This window comes from Ixodes scapularis, unplaced genomic scaffold (assembly GCF_016920785.2).
Source record: "Ixodes scapularis isolate PalLabHiFi unplaced genomic scaffold, ASM1692078v2 PGA_scaffold5__190_contigs__length_132052651, whole genome shotgun sequence".
Classification (NCBI taxonomy): domain Eukaryota; kingdom Metazoa; phylum Arthropoda; class Arachnida; order Ixodida; family Ixodidae; genus Ixodes; species Ixodes scapularis.
The window spans coordinates 35809590-35827047 of NW_024609880.1; the positions used below are offsets into that span (position 1 = coordinate 35809590).

At 51.8% G+C, this 17458-nt stretch overlaps 1 pseudogene; it reads left to right on the forward strand.

Annotated features, from left to right (window-relative positions):
* Window positions 1-1001: 1001 nt before the first annotated feature.
* LOC120840001 overlaps window positions 1002-17458 on the forward strand; it is a 207431-nt pseudogene continuing 190974 nt past the window's right edge.

Sequence of the window (17458 nt, forward strand, 5' to 3'; positions counted from 1 at the left end):
GTTTTGTTTTTTTGCCATTTCGCTGGGTCCTGTACGGTCATCACCTCGGACGGTCACGTCGTCAGAATGGGAATGAAAAAGAAGCGCGCTGAAAATTACGCCCGCGAATTCTACGATTTTCAGGTGTGTCCTGACGGAAGTTGCAGCGAAGACCACGTGTGTATATGTGCCGCTATTCTTTGAGTGATCACAAATATTACAGCTACAAGGATCATCAGATCCGGTGTCCGGTAATGTTTCATATTCAGCGAAAAAGAAAAACGTAAACTTTTTGGGAATAAATATACATAAAAAAAACGAAAATTGAATTTTAGTATAAACACCAAAAAAAGTACGCCGAAGTTTGAAAAAATAAAAACCGAAATCGCGAAACCCTATGTATAAACAATTAACTTAAAATTTGCCAAATATCTTTACTTTGATTACATTTTTACCTTGGTTAAGCAAGAACCAACAACACCACCAACAGCACCGACAACAAGGACGTGTGCCAAAATCAAATTACGACACGCCGATCACACTTTTTTTTTTTTTTTTGTCGAGATGCCTTGCATTACTTTTGTTTTGTTTATGGTATAGGTGAGCTTGTTACCTGTTTGTGCGTTAAGAGTTTTACACTATATATGGATTTAGTTGCGGTGGAGACAAGCAGACATATGTGTTTATTTTTTTACCAAAGTTGCTGCCTTGTGATAAAGTGTTTTTCAAGAAGCTGCTACTTCTCTGTCTTTTCTTTTTTTAGCGTACTTTATCTTCTTTAGAGCAGTGAGTATCACTGTATCCGTTTAGCTGACAAGACTTACTACGAAGAAACGATTTCTTCACTTGCACCATATGTAAAAACACCGTACTGATAGGGGCAGCCCTGTTGTCAGCACACGCAGACAGCACTTGGCAGGTAGACAATTTGCATCGCTCAGACAGGAAACCCCCCGCAGCGTGTCGCGTTTCCGACGTTGAAGACCTGAACGGCTTAGCCCCGAGGTTCACTCTTCCTAGGAAAGCGACGTTGGGTGTTTGTGAGGGGATAGACGTTGCCGCTGAACAACCTGGGAGAGGATGCGCAGGTGAGCCTGTATATTTAGTCATTTTATTTAGATATCGGCGGTTACCTTTTTTTGTTACGCATATCTTTGTCGGTCTACAAGTTTTCTTCATTCCCTGGAAGACACAACGGATCTAAATTAGAAAATACTAATTGCATTCAAAGGATTGGGGCCATGTGTTTGTTTGCGTCAGTTCCTATGCTATTCTGGCGTTGCGTGCAATCGAGCGATTTTATTCGAAAACATATTTTTAGTTCCTATTCATACAAAGCGGATATAGAAAAGCGATGGGAATTATATCTGATGTTAAATAAAACTGACGCTCGTCATGCGAACTGTTTCTTGGGCTGAGGGAAGAAGGCCGGTTATTTGGTCAACTTTTTTTTTTTTCTCATACATCGTGGTTCTGTTCAGGATTAAAAGAATAGTAATAATGCGCCAACGAACGAAGTTTAAACTTTACAGAAAGGTGCTTTCAGGAGGTGTATTTATCGTACACTCATATTTCATAGGTGTAGGTTCCTATAAAAGAAAGAATTCTTCAAACACAGACCAGCGTAGTTGTATACCTCTATGCACAGGGAGGAAGACGGAAACAACCTGTCTGGTTGACGCTCCTACTCAAAAGTGAAACCAGGTAGGACAAAAACTCGGAAAGTTTCTTCGACATGAACACGCGAAAGAAGACCCAGTGGTATCAAGCGTGTGTGGTGCCCTCTGAGCAACAGCACCAACCAGACGGGTTTTTTTTTTTCATTTTTGTTCTTGTGCACAGAAACGACGCGTTTTTCTTTAATTTACTTTTTTTTATGAAAACTTTCTTGCACGAAATCTGAGTATAACAAATGTATTACCTAAAGACACTTTTGTGAAAGACTTCATAACACACCTCCCTTCATTGGTTTATTTAGACTTTTTTTTTCTCGTTTACATCTAAACAGCGCTAGAAAGTACACCCTGCATATATAATTGTCGCAAACTCGTTTTCAAAATTTTGCAGCGAGCTTTATACTTTAAGCCCTACGATGCATGAAATGCGCTATTTAAGAAGAAGTTGCTCAAAATTGTTTAGAAGACAATAAACCGTATTTTAAGAAATGTGAGGAACCTTTATTTTCATCAATTTTCCAGCCATATAAGCGGGGAATTTATGTGTATAGGTCCCGACACGCCAATGTTCCGGCTACATTTAGCGAGGAAACTTACTTGGTCTATAGGTCACGTGACATCAATTTTCCCGCCAAATCTAGCGTGGAGACTAACTTGTTGTATGGGTCACGTGAGATCAGGTCACGTGACGTCAATTTTGCCGCTAAATTTGGCGGGATAACCAAATTAACGTATAGCTCTCGTGACGTCAAGTCACGTGACATTCAATTTCTCCGCTAGACTTAGGGGGAAACTGAATTGGTGTGTAGTTCACGTGGCATCAGTTGACGTAACGTGACTCGAACACCATTTCAATTTCCCCCTCTAAATTTAGCGGGAGATGCACGGAAGCTCAGACAGGCGAAATTTGGGGATTTCGCGTTGAAAATCAGTTTGAGTTAAAAAAAGAAAAAAGTTGTGACTAGTATTTGAGTACTCCCGAATGTTTGTAATACATGAGGGGTGCGTTGTATTCCTTCCAAGTATTCACGAGTATTTCAGAGTCGCGTTGTAACGGTTGTATGCTGTTGACCTAAGAGTGCGTGCAGGACGAACAACACGGGTGGAGCTCACTGACGGGACAAACGGCGGATAACATGCGCTTTCGGGCGTGAACTCCAAAAAACTCAGAGTCGTGTGTTGCGCCTCCACAAAGTTTGACGTGTTAGTGACTGAATTTTGGGGTTTTGTTTCGCTTCGGAGGCACAGATCGTGACAGCGTGTAAACGTGCTGTGGCTCGTCACACAAGGGCGGAAACCCCCGTTGACGTCATGCGGGGTACAGGTAGACTGCAATTGCGAAAGTGCGCTTTAGAACAAAACAGGAGATAGTAAACATAGACGTCACAAAAGGGGGAAATCAGAAGAAAAAAAATAAAATCTTTCAACGATTTCGGGGTGAGGTCGAACGCCGCTACAATTACTTCGTTTGTAGATGACCGATAATATTAAATTCACTTCGGCAAGAAGTCTTCTAAAGACCGTTAAATGTGAAGCACGACTTGGAGAAAACTGTTTTAGTTTTAAATGACAGCATACCTGCTAGACAAAGAGAATGCTGGCCTCGTTTGATCTCGCTGTTGGAAGGTTTTGCCCGTTAAAGTTCAAGCGCACATTCCTACACGTTGTTGTGCAGCGGCGAGGCAAGGTGATGACGTCCGCTACATTCTTGCTCTTTTTTTAATTTTCGGTACTTGCATATTGCGACTAGCCTTTGCACCATAACATGTAAAAACGTAACGTGACGTAACGTAAACTGCATGATTATTCTCGCCTCCAGTTGCAAGCACGCATGCTTAGCCAGTAGCTCACTGTTCTTACGGCTTCCAACATTCGTTTATACTAGGGCTGGGCATTTGGTCGATTAACCTACCGATTAATCGATTAATGCTTTTATCGCGATTAATTTTCTAACCGGTTAATCGGTAATATTTTAACGAACCAAAATAAACTAAAAAGTAAACGCTTTCACCACGCAGACGTCGACGAGAACACCTCTATGAAGGGCAAACTTTAGGTCAGAATTTAGCCTAAAGTAAACTGTAGGGTGAATATTTGTAACTCGTGACAAGGCGCAGAAGGTTACACGTCTCCCGGCCACTTCAATAGCGTTTGGGTGTCCGTTTAGCGCAGCAGAGAGAGACTATAGTGTGAACAATCAAAGGAGCTCGCACTTGCCGGATAATATCACAGAACCTTTTACCTCATGCAGCTGAAGCAGTGTTGGAGGTAACGCGTTACTAGTAACGACGTTACTGGTAACGCGTTACATTTTTCGCTAACGCAGTAACGTACTCGTTAGTATTCTGAATGACTAACGAGTAAAGTATTTTCGTTACTTTTTTACGGTATCGGCTGTCAAATTTCGTTACTCGTTACTTTTGACCAAAACTGGTGAAATCCTGCACGAGCTTGTCTCAAAATCCTGCACCAGCTTATCGCTGCACGGAACGAGCATCCGTCACAGTAAAGTAAAAAAAAAAACAAAAAAAAAACTCACTTCTCGAAAGCGAAAAAAACCTTCAGCTACCAGCCAATTCCGTTCATCCTCCTTTTTCTTTTTTTCATTGTGTCACCACCCACAAGGGTTGAACGAACGACTGCGTTACAGCCTCCTTCCCTCCCTCCTCTCCCCCCCCCCCCCTGCTTTGTGCAGCAGAAGTGGACAGCGGGGGGGGGGGGCGTGGAGAGACATCCGTTTACAACACTGGACAACAAGTGGCGAAGCGATTTGCTCATTTCTCTAGTTTAAAAAAAAAAACCCTTTGTGGAATATTTTTACCCTTGCTCTCCCCCTCGCTGCCTGAAAGTTCCTGACCCACTTTTGTACACAGAAGAATCTTTAGCTTGATTAGTCTTTAATTCCCTAAGGTCAGGATAAAAAAATAAAAAAAGTTTTAAACCTGGAAAGAAAACTTACAAACATGAAACCTTTTTTTTTCACAGAAACATTAAGAGCTACTGCTGGTAAGAGGCAGCAAGTGATTATAGCCAGTGTGCTGGTAACCGGTGTCCTGTTCCAGATAGTGAAGTAAACCAATATCTGGTAATGGTATGAACCGGACTGTTACTAAAACCCGCGTATAGATGAGGGGTGTTGGTCGGTTGGTTGTGTTCCAGAAGTCCTCGTTCGCCTGCTGTAGTTTATAAAAGCCGATTGACTAACATCTTCGACTCATTCTGCGCGTGAGATGGGCATGAATAACGAAAGTCCGTCGCCATGGCCAGCAGGTCTGAATGAAATGTATCAACTAAAGGAGACAGAATCAGGTAATTTGCAGTTTCAATGCCTAATCTGCATGCCAAAAATTAAGCTGCTTCGCGCATCAAAACACTATGAAATCACTCTGTAAATTTTTATCTTTATCCGAGCTTGTTAAGGAGGCTTATCATACATCTCTGCCAAACATATGTACTGGAACAGAAAAGTAACGTAAAACGTAAGAGTAATGTTCGTTATTTTTGAAAAGTAACGGTAACGGTATATCGTTACCTTTGTAACAGAGTAACGTAGCTCGATAACGCGTTACTTTTTACCAAATAACGAGTAACGCTATTTTGTTACTTTTTTTCGGTAACGGGCACAACACTGAGCTGAAGTAATAATGTGCCAGCGCCTTCGAACTGTTCTTAACTACACATCAAGGTTGATTCATAATAAAACTTGTGTATTAGGCCCTTTACCTCATGTTTAGCAAAGGCAAAAACAGAAAACAAATATTAATTTTGACTTTTTAAAAATATGCATGGAAATTAACGAGACCAATTAATCGATTACTTAATCGATTAAACGATAACGATTAATCCGGTTAAAACTTTTAATCGACGCCCAGCCCTAGTTTATACTGAGGAGTCTCGCATACAGCCGTTCATTTGCAGAAGGAGATATCGGCTTTCTTTTCCGCCTTGCTTCCAACCTCCTCCTATAGGAACACTCCAATCGCGTGATGTTTTCGCTCCGTCTCTCCGTCTGTCCGTCTCTCCGTCTCTCCGTCTCTCCGTCTTTCCGTCTCTCCGTCTCTCCGTCTTTCCGTCTCTCCGTCTTTCCGTCTCTCCGTCTTTCCGTCTTTCCGTCTCTCCGTCTCTCCGTCTTGCCGTCTTTCCGTCTCTCCGTCTTTCCGTCTCTCCGTCTCTCCGTCTCTCCGTCTTTCCGTCTCTCCGTCTCTCCGTCTCTCCGTCTTTCCGTCTCTCCGTCTCTCCGTCTTTCCGTCTTTCCGTCTCTCCGTCTCTCCGTCTCTCCGTCTCTCCGTCTTTCTGTCTCTCCGTCTCTCCGTCTTTCCGTCTTTCCGTCTTTCTGTCTCTCCGTCTCTCCGTCTTTCCGTCTTTCCGTCTCTCCGTCTTTCCGTCTCTCCGTCTCTCCGTCTCTCCGTCTCTCCGTCTCTCCGTCTTTCCGTCTCTCCGTCTCTCCGTCTCTCCGTCTTTCCGTCTCTCCGTCTCTCCGTCTCTCCGTCTTTCCGTCTCTCCGTCTCTCCGTCTTTCCGTCTTTCCGTCTCTCCGTCTCTCCGTCTCTCCGTCTCTCCGTCTCTCCGTCTTTCTGTCTCTCCGTCTCTCCGTCTTTCCGTCTTTCCGTCTTTCTGTCTCTCCGTCTCTCCGTCTTTCCGTCTTTCCGTCTTTCTGTCTCTCCGTCTCTCCGTCTCTCCGTCTTTCCGTCTTTCCGTCTTTCCGTCTCGCCGTCTCTCCGTCTCTCCGTCTTTCCGTCTCTCCGTCTCTCCGTCTCTCCGTCTTTTCGTCTCTCCGTCTCTCCGTCTTTCCGTCTTTCCGTCTCTCCGTCTCTCCGTCTCTCCGTCTCTCCGTCTCTCCGTCTCTCCGTCTTTCTGTCTCTCCGTCTCTCCGTCTCTCCGTCTCTCCGTCTTTCTGTCTCTCCGTCTCTCCGTCTTTCCGTCTCTCCGTATTTCCGTCTCTCCGTCTTTCCGTCTTTCCGTCTTTCCGTCTCTCCGTCTCTCCGTCTCTCCGTCTTTCCGTCTCTCCGTCTCTCCGTCTTTCCGTCTTTCCGTCTCTCCGTCTCTCCGTCTCTCCGTCTCTCCGTCTCTCCGTCTCTCCGTCTTTCTGTCTCTCCGTCTCTCCGTCTCTCCGTCTCTCCGTCTTTCCGTCTTTCCGTCTCTCCGTCTTTCCGTCTCTCCGTCTTTCCGTCTCTCCGTCTTTCCGTCTTTCCGTCTTTCCGTCTCTCCGTCTCTCCGTCTCTCCGTCTCTCCGTCTCTCCGTCTTTCCGTCTCTGCGTCTCTCCGTCTTTCCGTCTCTCCGTCTCTCCGTCTCTCCGTCTCTCCGTCTTTCCGTCTCTCCGTCTCTCCGTCTCTCCGTCTTTCCGTCTTTCTGTCTCTCCGTCTCTCCGTCTTTCCGTCTTTCCGTCTTTCCGTCTCTCCGTCTTTCCGTCTCTCCGTCTCTCCGTCTCTCCGTCTTTCCGTCTCTCCGTCTTTCCGTCTCTCCGTCTCTCCGTCTCTCCGTCTCTCCGTCTCTCCGTCTTTCCGTCCCTCCGTCTTTCCGTCTCTCCGTCTCTCCGTCTCTCCGTCCCTCCGTCTCTCCGTCTCTCCGTCTTTCCGTCTCTCCGTCTTTCCGTCTCTCCGTCTCTCCGTCTCTCCGTCTCTCCGTCTCTCCGTCTCTCCGTCTTTCCGTCTCTCCGTCTTTCCGTCTTTCCGTCTCTCCGTCTCTCCGTCTTTCCGTCTCTCCGTCTTTCCGTCTCTCCGTCTCTCCGTCTCTCCGTCTTTCCGTCTTTCTGTCTCTCCGTCTCTCCGTCTTTCCGTCTTTCCGTCTTTCCGTCTCTCCGTCTTTCCGTCTCTCCGTCTTTCCGTCTCTCCGTCTTTCCGTCTCTCCGTCTTTCCGTCTCTCCGTCTTTCCGTCTCTCCGTCTCTCCGTCTCTCCGTCTCTCCGTCTCTCCGTCTTTCTGTCTCTCCGTCTCTCCGTCTTTCCGTCTTTCCGTCCTTCCGTCTCTCCGTCTTTCCGTCTCTCCGTCTCTCCGTCTTTCCGTCTTTCCGTCTCTCCGTCTCTCCGTCTCTCCGTCTCTCCGTCTCTCCGTCTCTCCGTCTCTCCGTCTTTCCGTCTTTCCGTCTCTCCGTCTTTCCGTCTTTCCGTCTTTCCGTCTCTCCGTCTTTCCGTCTCTCCGTCTTTACGTCTTTCCGTCTTTCCGTCTCTCCGTCTCTCCGTCTCTCCGTCTCTCCGTCTCTCCGTCTCTCCGTCTCTCCGTCTTTCTGTCTCTCCGTCTCTCCGTCTTTCCGTCTTTCCGTCTCTCCGTCTTTCCGTCTCTCCGTCTTTCCGTCTTTCCGTCTCTCCGTCTTTTCGTCTTTCCGTCTCTCCGTCTCTCCATCTTTCCGTCTCTCCGTCTCTCCGTCTCTCCGTCTCTCCGTCTCTCCGTCTTTCCGTCTCTCCGTCTTTCCGTCTCTCCGTCTCTCCGTCTTTCCGTCTTTCCGTCTCTCCGTCTCTCCGTCTTTCCGTCTCTCCGTCTTTCCGTCTCTCCGTCTCTCCGTCTCTCCGTCTTTTTGTCTCTCCGTCTCTCCGTCTCTCCGTCTTTCCGTCTCTCCGTCTCTCCGTCTCTCCGTCTCTCCGTCTCTCCGTCTTTCCGTCTCTCCGTCTCTCCGTCTCTCCGTCTTTCCGTCTCTCCGTCTCTCCGTCTCTCCGTCTTTCCGTCTCTCCGTCTCTCCGTCTCTCCGTCTCTCCGTCTCTCCGTCTCTCCGTCTTTCCGTCTCTCCGTCTTTCCGTCTCTCCGTCTCTCCGTCTCTCCGTCTCTCCGTCTTTCCGTCTCTCCGTCTCTCCGTCTTTCCGTCTTTCCGTCTCTCCGTCTTTCCGTCTTTCCGTCTCTCCGTCTTTCCGTCTTTCCGTCTTTCCGTCTCTCCGTCTTTCCGTCTCTCCGTCTCTCCGTCTTTCCGTCTTTCCGTCTCTCCGTCTCTCCGTCTCTCCGTCTCTCCGTCTTTCTGTCTCTCCGTCTTTCCGTCTTTCCGTCTTTCCGTCTCTCCGTCTCTCCGTCTCTCCGTCTTTCTGTCTCTCCGTCTCTCCGTCTTTCCGTCTTTCCGTCTCTCCGTCTCTCCGTCTCTCCGTCTCTCCGTCTTTCTGTCTCTCCGTCTCTCCGTCTTTCCGTCTTTCCGTCTTTCCGTCTCTCCGTCTTTCCGTCTCTCCGTCTCTCCGTCTTTCCGTCTTTCCGTCTCTCCGTCTCTCCGTCTCTCCGTCTCTCCGTCTCTCCGTCTTTCTGTCTCTCCGTCTCTCCGTCTTTCCGTCTTTCCGTCTTTCTGTCTCTCCGTCTCTCCGTCTTTCCGTCTTTCCGTCTCTCCGTCTTTCCGTCTCTCCGTCTCTCCGTCTCTCCGTCTCTCCGTCTCTCCGTCTTTCCGTCTCTCCGTCTCTCCGTCTCTCCGTCTTTCCGTCTCTCCGTCTCTCCGTCTCTCCGTCTTTCCGTCTCTCCGTCTCTCCGTCTTTCCGTCTTTCCGTCTCTCCGTCTCTCCGTCTCTCCGTCTCTCCGTCTCTCCGTCTTTCTGTCTCTCCGTCTCTCCGTCTTTCCGTCTTTCCGTCTTTCTGTCTCTCCGTCTCTCCGTCTTTCCGTCTTTCCGTCTTTCCGTCTCTCCGTCTCTCCGTCTTTCCGTCTTTCCGTCTTTCCGTCTCTCCGTCTCTCCGTCTCTCCGTCTTTCCGTCTCTCCGTCTCTCCGTCTCTCCGTCTTTCCGTCTCTCCGTCTCTCCGTCTTTCCGTCTTTCCGTCTCTCCGTCTCTCCGTCTCTCCGTCTCTCCGTCTCTCCGTCTCTCCGTCTTTCTGTCTCTCCGTCTCTCCGTCTCTCCGTCTCTCCGTCTTTCTGTCTCTCCGTCTCTCCGTCTTTCCGTCTCTCCGTATTTCCGTCTCTCCGTCTTTCCGTCTTTCCGTCTTTCCGTCTCTCCGTCTCTCCGTCTCTCCGTCTTTCCGTCTCTCCGTCTCTCCGTCTTTCCGTCTTTCCGTCTCTCCGTCTCTCCGTCTCTCCGTCTCTCCGTCTCTCCGTCTCTCCGTCTTTCTGTCTCTCCGTCTCTCCGTCTCTCCGTCTCTCCGTCTTTCCGTCTTTCCGTCTCTCCGTCTTTCCGTCTCTCCGTCTTTCCGTCTCTCCGTCTTTCCGTCTTTCCGTCTTTCCGTCTCTCCGTCTCTCCGTCTCTCCGTCTCTCCGTCTCTCCGTCTTTCCGTCTCTGCGTCTCTCCGTCTTTCCGTCTCTCCGTCTCTCCGTCTCTCCGTCTCTCCGTCTTTCCGTCTCTCCGTCTCTCCGTCTCTCCGTCTTTCCGTCTTTCTGTCTCTCCGTCTCTCCGTCTTTCCGTCTTTCCGTCTTTCCGTCTCTCCGTCTTTCCGTCTCTCCGTCTCTCCGTCTTTCCGTCTTTCCGTCTCTCCGTCTTTCCGTCTCTCCGTCTCTCCGTCTCTCCGTCTCTCCGTCTCTCCGTCTTTCCGTCCCTCCGTCTTTCCGTCTCTCCGTCTCTCCGTCTCTCCGTCCCTCCGTCTCTCCGTCTCTCCGTCTTTCCGTCTCTCCGTCTTTCCGTCTCTCCGTCTCTCCGTCTCTCCGTCTCTCCGTCTCTCCGTCTCTCCGTCTTTCCGTCTCTCCGTCTTTCCGTCTCTCCGTCTCTCCGTCTCTCCGTCTTTCCGTCTCTCCGTCTTTCCGTCTCTCCGTCTCTCCGTCTCTCCGTCTTTCCGTCTTTCTGTCTCTCCGTCTCTCCGTCTTTCCGTCTTTCCGTCTTTCCGTCTCTCCGTCTTTCCGTCTCTCCGTCTTTCCGTCTCTCCGTCTTTCCGTCTCTCCGTCTTTCCGTCTCTCCGTCTTTCCGTCTCTCCGTCTCTCCGTCTCTCCGTCTCTCCGTCTCTCCGTCTTTCTGTCTCTCCGTCTCTCCGTCTTTCCGTCTTTCCGTCCTTCCGTCTCTCCGTCTTTCCGTCTCTCCGTCTCTCCGTCTTTCCGTCTTTCCGTCTCTCCGTCTCTCCGTCTCTCCGTCTCTCCGTCTCTCCGTCTTTCCGTCTTTCCGTCTCTCCGTCTTTCCGTCTTTCCGTCTTTCCGTCTCTCCGTCTTTCCGTCTCTCCGTCTTTACGTCTTTCCGTCTTTCCGTCTCTCCGTCTCTCCGTCTCTCCGTCTCTCCGTCTCTCCGTCTCTCCGTCTCTCCGTCTCTCCGTCTTTCTGTCTCTCCGTCTCTCCGTCTTTCCGTCTTTCCGTCTCTCCGTCTTTCCGTCTCTCCGTCTTTCCGTCTTTCCGTCTCTCCGTCTTTTCGTCTTTCCGTCTCTCCGTCTCTCCATCTTTCCGTCTCTCCGTCTCTCCGTCTCTCCGTCTCTCCGTCTCTCCGTCTTTCCGTCTCTCCGTCTTTCCGTCTCTCCGTCTCTCCGTCTTTCCGTCTTTCCGTCTCTCCGTCTCTCCGTCTTTCCGTCTCTCCGTCTTTCCGTCTCTCCGTCTCTCCGTCTCTCCGTCTCTCCGTCTTTTTGTCTCTCCGTCTCTCCGTCTCTCCGTCTTTCCGTCTCTCCGTCTCTCCGTCTCTCCGTCTCTCCGTCTCTCCGTCTTTCCGTCTCTCCGTCTCTCCGTCTCTCCGTCTCTCCGTCTTTCCGTCTCTCCGTCTCTCCGTCTCTCCGTCTTTCCGTCTCTCCGTCTCTCCGTCTCTCCGTCTCTCCGTCTCTCCGTCTCTCCGTCTTTCCGTCTCTCCGTCTTTCCGTCTCTCCGTCTCTCCGTCTCTCCGTCTCTCCGTCTTTCCGTCTCTCCGTCTCTCCGTCTTTCCGTCTTTCCGTCTCTCCGTCTTTCCGTCTTTCCGTCTCTCCGTCTTTCCGTCTTTCCGTCTTTCCGTCTCTCCGTCTTTCCGTCTCTCCGTCTCTCCGTCTTTCCGTCTTTCCGTCTCTCCGTCTCTCCGTCTCTCCGTCTCTCCGTCTTTCTGTCTCTCCGTCTTTCCGTCTTTCCGTCTTTCCGTCTCTCCGTCTCTCCGTCTCTCCGTCTTTCTGTCTCTCCGTCTCTCCGTCTTTCCGTCTTTCCGTCTCTCCGTCTCTCCGTCTCTCCGTCTCTCCGTCTTTCTGTCTCTCCGTCTCTCCGTCTTTCCGTCTTTCCGTCTCTCCGTCTCTCCGTCTCTCCGTCTTTCTGTCTCTCCGTCTCTCCGTCTCTCCGTCTTTCCGTCTTTCCGTCTTTCCGTCTTTTCGTCTCTCCATCTTTCCGTCTCTCCGTCTCTCCGTCTTTCCGTCTTTCCGTCTCTCCGTCTCTCCGTCTCTCCGTCTTTTTGTCTCTCCGTCTTTCCGTCTCTCCGTCTCTCCGTCTTTCCGTCTTTCCGTCTTTCCGTCTCTCCGTCTCTCCGTCTCTCCGTCTCTCCGTCTTTCTGTCTCTCCGTCTCTCCGTCTTTCCGTCTTTCCGTCTTTCCGTCTCTCCGTCTCTCCGTCTCTCCGTCTTTCTGTCTCTCCGTCTCTCCGTCTCTCCGTCTTTCCGTCTTTCCGTCTTTCCGTCTTTCCGTCTCTCCATCTTTCCGTCTCTCCGTCTCTCCGTCTTTCCGTCTTTCCGTCACTCCGTCTCTCCGTCTCTCCGTCTTTCTGTCTCTCCGTCTCTCCGTCTCTCCGTCTTTCCGTCTTTCCGTCTCTTCGCCTCTCCGTCTCTCCGTCTTTCTGTCTCTCCGTCTCTCCGTCTCTCCGTCTTTCCGTCTTTCCGTCTCTCCGTCTCTCCGTCTCTCCGTCTTTCTGTCTCTCCGTCTCTCCGTCTTTCCGTCTTTCCGTCTCTCCGTCTCTCCGTCTCTCCGTCTTTCTGTCTCTCCGTCTCTCCGTCTTTCCGTCTTTCCGTCTCTCCGTCTCTCCGTCTTTCCGTCTTTCCGTCTTTCCGTCTCTCCGTCTCTCCGTCTCTCCGTCTCTCCGTCTTTCTGTCTCTCCGTCTCTCCGTCTTTCCGTCTTTCCGTCTTTCCGTCTCTCCGTCTCTCCGTCTTTCTGTCTCTCCGTCTCTCCGTCTCTCCGTCTTTCCGTCTTTCCGTCTTTTTGTCTTTCCGTCTCTCCATCTTTCCGTCTCTGCGTCTCTCCGTCTTTCCGTCTTTCCGTCTCTCCGTCTCTCCGTCTCTCCGTCTTTTTGTCTCTCCGTCTTTCCGTCTCTCCGTCTCTCCGTCTTTCCGTCTTTCCGTCTTTCCGTCTCTCCGTCTCTCCGTCTCTCCGTCTTTCCGTCTCTCCGTCTCTCCGTCTCTCCGTCTTTCTGTCTCTCCGTCTCTCCGTCTTTCCGTCTTTCCGTCTCTCCGTCTCTCCGTCTCTCCGTCTCTCCGTCTTTCTGTCTCTCCGTCTCTCCGTCTTTCCGTCTTTCCGTCTCTCCGTCTCTCCGTCTCTCCGTCTTTCTGTCTCTCCGTCTCTCCGTCTCTCCGTCTTTCCGTCTTTCCGTCTTTCCGTCTTTTCGTCTCTCCATCTTTCCGTCTCTCCGTCTCTCCGTCTTTCCGTCTTTCCGTCTCTCCGTCTCTCCGTCTCTCCGTCTTTTTGTCTCTCCGTCTTTCCGTCTCTCCGTCTCTCCGTCTTTCCGTCTTTCCGTCTTTCCGTCTCTCCGTCTCTCCGTCTCTCCGTCTCTCCGTCTTTCTGTCTCTCCGTCTCTCCGTCTTTCCGTCTTTCCGTCTTTCCGTCTCTCCGTCTCTCCGTCTCTCCGTCTTTCTGTCTCTCCGTCTCTCCGTCTCTCCGTCTTTCCGTCTTTCCGTCTTTCCGTCTTTCCGTCTCTCCATCTTTCCGTCTCTCCGTCTCTCCGTCTTTCCGTCTTTCCGTCACTCCGTCTCTCCGTCTCTCCGTCTTTCTGTCTCTCCGTCTCTCCGTCTCTCCGTCTTTCCGTCTTTCCGTCTCTTCGCCTCTCCGTCTCTCCGTCTTTCTGTCTCTCCGTCTCTCCGTCTCTCCGTCTTTCCGTCTTTCCGTCTCTCCGTCTCTCCGTCTCTCCGTCTTTCTGTCTCTCCGTCTCTCCGTCTTTCCGTCTTTCCGTCTCTCCGTCTCTCCGTCTCTCCGTCTTTCTGTCTCTCCGTCTCTCCGTCTTTCCGTCTTTCCGTCTCTCCGTCTCTCCGTCTTTCCGTCTTTCCGTCTTTCCGTCTCTCCGTCTCTCCGTCTCTCCGTCTCTCCGTCTTTCTGTCTCTCCGTCTCTCCGTCTTTCCGTCTTTCCGTCTTTCCGTCTCTCCGTCTCTCCGTCTTTCTGTCTCTCCGTCTCTCCGTCTCTCCGTCTTTCCGTCTTTCCGTCTTTTTGTCTTTCCGTCTCTCCATCTTTCCGTCTCTGCGTCTCTCCGTCTTTCCGTCTTTCCGTCTCTCCGTCTCTCCGTCTCTCCGTCTTTTTGTCTCTCCGTCTTTCCGTCTCTCCGTCTCTCCGTCTTTCCGTCTTTCCGTCTTTCCGTCTCTCCGTCTCTCCGTCTCTCCGTCTTTCCGTCTCTCCGTCTCTCCGTCTCTCCGTCTTTCCGTCTTTCTGTCTCTCCGTCTCTCCGTCTTTCCGTCTTTCCGTCTTACCGTCTCTCCATCTTTCCGTCTCTCCGTCTCTCCGTCTTTCCGTCTTTCCGTCTCTCCGTCTCTCCGTCTCTCCGTCTTTTTGTCTCTCCGTCTTTTCGTCTCTCCGTCTCTCCGTCTTTCCGTCTTTCCGTCTTTCCGTCTCTCCGTCTTTCTGTCTCTCCCTCTCTCCGTCTCTCCGTCTTTCCGTCTTTCCGTCTTTCCGTCTCTCCGTCTCTCCGTCTCTCCGTCTTTCTGTCTCTCCGTCTCTCCGTCTCTCCGTCTTTCCGTCTTTCCGTCTTTCCGTCTTTCGTCTCTCCATCTTTCCGTCTCTCCGTCTCTCCGTCTTTCCGTCTTTCCGTCTCTCCGTCTCTCCGTCTCTCCGTCTTTTTGTCTCTCCGTCTCTCCGTCTCTTCGTCTCTACGTCTTTCCGTCTTTCCGTCTTTCCGTCTCTCCGTCTCTCCGTCTCTCCGTCTTTCTGTCTCTCCGTCTCTCCGTCTCTCCGTCTCTCCGTCTTTCCGTCTCTCCGTCTTTCCGTCTCTCCGTCTCTCCGTCTTTCCGTCTCTCCGTCTTTCCGTCTCTCCGTCTCTCCGTCTCTCCGTCTTTCCGTCTCTCCGTCTCTCCGTCTTTCCGTCTTTCCGTCTCTCCGTCTCTCCGTCTTTCCGTCTTTCCGTCTCTCCGTCTCTCCGTCTCTCCGTCTCTCCGTCTTTCTGTCTCTCCGTCTCTCCGTCTTTCCGTCTTTCCGTCTTTCCGTCTCTCCGTCTTTCCGTCTCTCCGTCTTTCCGTCTTTCCGTCTTTCCGTCTCTCCGTCTCTCCGTCTCTCCGTCTCTCCGTCTCTCCGTCTCTCCGTCTTTCTGTCTCTCCGTCTTTCCGTCTTTCCGTCTCTCCGTCTCTCCGTCTCTCCGTCTTTCCGTCTCTCCGTCTTTCCGTCTTTCCGTCTCTCCGTCTTTCCGTCTTTCCGTCTCTCCGTCTCTCCGTCTCTCCGTCTTTCCGTCTCTCCGTCTCTCCGTCTCTCCGTCTCTCCGTCTCTCCGTCTCTCCGTCTTTCCGTCTCTCCGTCTTTCCGTCTCTCCGTCTCTCCGTCTCTCCGTCTTTCCGTCTCTCCGTCTCTCCGTCTCTCCGTCTCTCCGTCTCTCCGTCTCTCCTTCTTTCTGTCTCTCCGTCTCTCCGTCTTTCCGTCTTTCTGTCTCTCCGTCTTTCCGTCTTTCCGTCTCTCCGTCTCTCCGTCTTTCCGTCTTTCCGTCTCTCCGTCTTTCTGTCTCTCCGTCTCTCCATCTTTCCGTCTTTCCGTCTCTCCGTCTCTCCGTCTCTCCGTCTCTCCGTCTTTCTGTCTCTCCGTCTCTCCGTCTTTCCGTCTTTCCGTCTTTCCGTCTCTCCGTCTTTTCGTCTCTCCGTCTTTCCGTCTTTCCGTCTTTCCGTCTCTCCGTCTCTCCGTCTCTCCGTCTCTCCGTCTCTCCGTCTTTCCGTCTCTCCGTCTTTCCGTCTCTCCGTCTTTCTGTCTCTCCGTCTCTCCGTCTCTCCGTCTCTCCGTCTCTCCGTCTTTCCGTCTTTCCGTCTCTCCGTCTTTCCGTCTTTCCGTCTTTCCGTCTTTCCGTCTCTCCGTCTTTCCGTCTCTCCGTCTCTCCGTCTTTCCGTCTTTCCGTCATTCCGTCTCTCCGTCTCTCCGTCTCTCCATCTCTCCGTCTCTCCGTCTCTCCGTCTTTCCGTCTCTCCGTCTTTCTGTCTCTCCGTCTCTCCGTCTCTCCGTCTTTCCGTCTCTCCGTCTTTCCGTCTTTCCGTCTCTCCGTCTTTCCGTCTTTCCGTCTTTCCGTCTTTCCGTCTTTCCGTCTCTCCGTCTTTCCGTCTCTCCGTCTCTCCGTCTTTCCGTCTTTCCGTCTTTCCGTCTCTCCGTCTCTCCGTCTCTCCGTCTCTCCGTCTCTCCGTCTTTCCGTCTCTCCGTCTTTCCGCCTCTCCGTCTCTCCGTCTTTCCGTCTCTCCGTCTCTCCGTCTCTCCGTCTCTCCGTCTCTCCGTCTCTCCGTCTCTCCGTCTTTCCGTCTCTCCGTCTTTCTGTCTCTCCGTCTCTCCGTCTCTCCGTCTCTCCGTCTCTCCGTCTCTCCGTCTTTCTGTCTCTCCGTCTCTCCGTCTTTCCGTCTTTCCGTCTTTCCGTCTCTCCGTCTTTCCGTCTCTCCGTCTCTCCGTCTTTCCGTCTTTCCGTCTCTCCGTCTCTCCGTCTCTCCGTCTCTCCGTCTCTCCGTCTTTCCGTCTCTCCGTCTTTCCGTCTCTTCGTCTCTCCGTCTTTCCGTCTCTCCGTCTCTCCGTCTCTCCGTCTCTCCGTCTCTCCGTCTCTCCGTCTCTCCGTCTCTCCGTCTTTCCGTCTCTCCGTCTTTCTGTCTCTCCGTCTCTCCGTCTCTCCGTCTCTCCGTCTCTCCGTCTCTCCGTCTTTCTGTCTCTCCGTCTCTCCGTCTTTCCGTCTTTCCGTCTCTCCGTCTCTCCGTCTCTCCGTCTCTCCGTCTCTCCGTCTCTCTGTCTCTCCGTCTTTCCGTCTCTCCGTCTTTCCGTCTTTCCGTCTCTCCGTCTTTCCGTCTTTCCGTCTCTCCGTCTTTCCGTCTCTCCGTCTCTCCGTCTCTCCGTCTCTCCGTCTTTCCGTCTTTCCGTCTCTTCGTCTCTCCGTCTTTCCGTCTCTCCGTCTCTCCGTCTCTCCGTCTCTCCGTCTCTCCGTCTCTTCGTCTTTCCATCTCTCCGTCTTTCTGTCTCTCCGTCTCTCCGTCTCTCCGTCTCTCCGTCTTTCTGTCTCTCCGTCTCTCCGTCTCTCCGTCTTTCCGTCTTTCTGTCTCTCCGTCTTTCCGTCTCTCCGTCTCCCCGTCTCTCCGTCTTTCTGTCTCTCCGTCTCTCCGTCTCTCCGTCTTTCCGTCTTTCCGTCTTTCCGTCTCTCCGTCTCTCCGTCTCTCCGTCTCTCCGTCTCTCCGTCTTTCCGTCTCTCCGTCTCTCCGTCTTTCCGTCTCTCCGTCTCTCCGTCTCTCCGTCTTTCCGTCTCTCCGTCTCTCCGTCTGTCCGTCTCTCCGTCTCTCCGTCTCTCCGTCTCTCCGTCTTTTTGTCTCTCCGTCTTTCCGTCTCTCCGTCTCTCCGTCTTTCCGTCTTTCCGTCTTTCCGTCTCTCCGTCTCTCCGTCTCTCCGTCTCTCCGTCTTTCTGTCTCTCCGTCTCTCCGTCTTTCCGTCTTTCCGTCTTTCCGTCTCTCCGTCTCTCCGTCTCTCCGTCTTTCTGTCTCTCCGTCTCTCCGTCTCTCCGTCTTTCCGTCTTTCCGTCTTTCCGTCTTTCCGTCTCTCCATCTTTCCGTCTCTCCGTCTCTCCGTCTTTCCGTCTTTCCGTCACTCCGTCTCTCCGTCTCTCCGTCTTTCTGTCTCTCCGTCTCTCCGTCTCTCCGTCTTTCCGTCTTTCCGTCTC